Below are 3,165 nucleotides of genomic sequence, written 5' to 3'. Positions count from 1 at the left end.
AAACCCACAGTGACACACCACTCTGACAAGGCTACACCTACTCCAATAAAGCCATATCTGCTCATGGTGCCATATCCTGGGCCAACCATACACATACCATCACACCAACAAAGAAATCCATCTTATTTTCCATCAGAACTTACTGAGACAACAAACAAATACGTGTGGGCTTTTTCTATCTAATGACTTGCTGGAGGCATGTATCAGGCTTTGCTGGAAGCATGATAACAATCACATCATCAAGTCCAGCACCTGTGTATTTGCCGTGAATCTCCAGTGGAAGTGGATTTCCTGGTTTCTGGTTGAGGGATGAGAGTTTCTCAACCATGTTTCATGAAATGCCAAGTGCAGCAGGATCATGAGCATATCTTTTACCTTAAAGCGAATGTTACATTGAATGTAATAAGTGTTGCAAATCAGAGTTACTGGTTAAGGGGCGGGGGAGGAGGTTGTTAGGACAAAACCACCCCAACCCCATTCTGGGTCCAAAGGTCCCTTGGTGCCTCTGCTTGTGTGATGGTATTAGGCATACCTGAAACCCCTCTTGCACTTTAACTTTGTGCCCTTCTTCCAGGAGAGAAGGTCATGGGAAAATCAAATGACTCTGCCTTCCCAACCAGACTCCTGAAGAGATCCTTTAAGAGTTTTCCAAAGTGTGGCACCCTGCCCCAGGCCCCAGCCAGAGGCATCTTCCTGCTTGGTGCCTGGACGAGGTTTGAAAGTCAGGGCCAAGTGTGGAATGGGTTTCTGGAAGTCAATACTGCAGCACTTGTGATTGAGGTCTGCCAAATCCTGTCCGGAATATCTAGTTCCTTCCGAGTGCAATTCAGTAGTGTTTAATGAGAAAACACAGTTTTGAAAAGTGAGAGGACCATGCACTTTTTGTATTCATGCAAACAGGAACAAATCCCCTAGAGGTACAGATGCCCGCTGTCATCAAAATCTCACCTCTTTCCTGAGGTTATTTAATATAAACACTGTGGATGCTGCCCCACAGGGCCCATCACATGGCCGTATCTGCCTGGCCACTCTGTCCTTTCTTCTTGTCCAGCCTGATGCTAAGCATCATGGGGCGGGGGAAGGTCTTAGGAGTGGCAAATCAAACAAAAACCTTTATTAACAAGATTCTGGCTTAGACTTGCCCAGCACGGTGGAAGTGGACAGGCATTTTATTTTGCTAAATGAAAAGGCCAGTTTGTGTCACTCCTGGATGATACGACCTCACTGCGTAGACACACTCTGAGAAAGAAAGGCTTCTTTGTCTGTCCTTTATATTGTCACTGGCAGCCACACTTGTAGGACCTGGGTAATAACTGCCCAGTCTGCTTGGGTATGGGCCAACTTGGAAGCAAAACTCCCAGGTTGACCAATCCCAGGTCACAGTCAGCATAGACATCTTCAACAGCAACATATGGAAAATTAGAACGTACACCGAGTGAGTCTCTCTGGTGTGATGGCAGTAGTCCATCCCACTAGACCCTCTAGGAAGGGAACCACAGCTAACCTGCTAGTTTGGATCTTGAATATTCTCCAAAGTGCTGTGTGTTAAAGCTTTTGTTTCCAGTCTGTGGTTTCTACCAAGTAGTAGACCCTTGATGAAGTGGGGCCTAATGGGAAGAAAACAGGCCCTTGAAAATATACCCTTGATGAGATTATTGGAATCCTACTTTCTCCTCCTCCTCGTCTCCACTCCACTATAGTTTCATCTACCTCATACCCCCAACATGCTGCACTGTCATGCCGTAGACCCAAAGAAACAGGTCAGGTGGCCGTTGTCAGAAATCATGAACTGAAATAACCCTTTCCCCCTCTGGAGTCGTGTCTCTCAGATATTAATCCTAGTGGTTGGACCTCAGAGTGGGTACAGGACACCCCAAGACCAAGCTCTCAGCACTCTGGAGATGTATTGACCCCAGAGGGACAAAGGTCAGGGAATAAGAGACAAAGACAGGAGATAGAGGATGAGGGAGAAGGGGAAGGGAGAGGGAGAAAGGTCACTTGCCCCAGAGGACAAAGAGTAGAGAGAAGACAGGCTTGGTGCAAAGAAAAATTATGGTTTGTAACAGAAAAGAGGAAACCCACATTAGGATGGGGTGTTTATTTTAATTGGACATGTTAATTAGGTGAGCCAAAGGGGGCTTTTGATCGATGGACTTTAATACTTTGATAGCTGGACCTTGGTAGTCATTCTCGGGAGGAGGAGGAGGCCAAATAAGGGACTAGATCTTGACAGCTAGCTTTAGGAACATAATCTAACAGGTTTTTTAGCAAGGCAGAGGGAAGTAGGGAAAGCCACAGGCTACCAGAGCCATGTTTGCCAAGCTTGGCCCTGCTAAAGTCCACTCCTGTGGAAACTTAAACATAGGATCCAAAATGCACAAGTTCTATAGGCTATGCTTTTCTCGGTTTGTTTGTTTGTTTGTTTCTATCAAATATCTAACATTCTGCAATAAAAACATGGCCTCTGAGGAACCACTGGGAATCCCTTTGTGTTGATTAAGTTCATGGGTTCATTGTGACTCAGCCAAGTGATGTCCAGATGGCTGATAAAACACTATTCCTGGATGTCTTTGAGAGGGTGTTTCCACTGAGAGAAGGGAACGGGGAGAGAGAGAGGAGAAACAGAGTGTGTAGGCCAGGTTCAGGAGAGCAGTCTCTGCTGGGACAGTGTGGTCCCGTGTGCTGAGGGTCTAGATAGAGCACAGCGGCAGAGGAACAGGGAACCTGTACTCTCCTCCTGTGCTGGAGAGCAGTCTCTGCTGGGACAGTGTGGTCCCATGTGCTGAGGGTCTAGATAGAGCACAGCGGCAGAGGAACAGGGAACCTGTACTCTCCTCCTGTGCTGGGTCCAGTTCTGAGGAGCTCCTCCTGGTTCTCAAACCTTCAGACTCTGCAACGTAAGCACCATTCTCCTCAGCACATGTTGAAGGCCTCAAGATCTGGAGAAAACTTCCCAGGTCCTCAGCTTGCATGTAGAAGATCAGAGTGTAAAACTCCATACTATATGAGTCAACTCCATCATCTATAGACTAAAGAGACCTAGCTAGAGAGAGGCCATAAATTATAGATACATATGTAGCTGAGGATGCAGAGCGGGTGTTAGCATCCAGAACCTGCCTGCAGCAGATATGTGGGCGGGTCCGCAGGCCTGTCGCCAGGGCAACG

Source organism: Mastomys coucha, unplaced genomic scaffold (genome assembly GCF_008632895.1).
Source record: "Mastomys coucha isolate ucsf_1 unplaced genomic scaffold, UCSF_Mcou_1 pScaffold12, whole genome shotgun sequence".
In the NCBI taxonomy this organism is placed as follows: domain Eukaryota; kingdom Metazoa; phylum Chordata; class Mammalia; order Rodentia; family Muridae; genus Mastomys; species Mastomys coucha.
The sequence above is the reverse complement of the archived record's forward strand: the minus strand, read 5'-3'. Positions refer to the sequence as shown.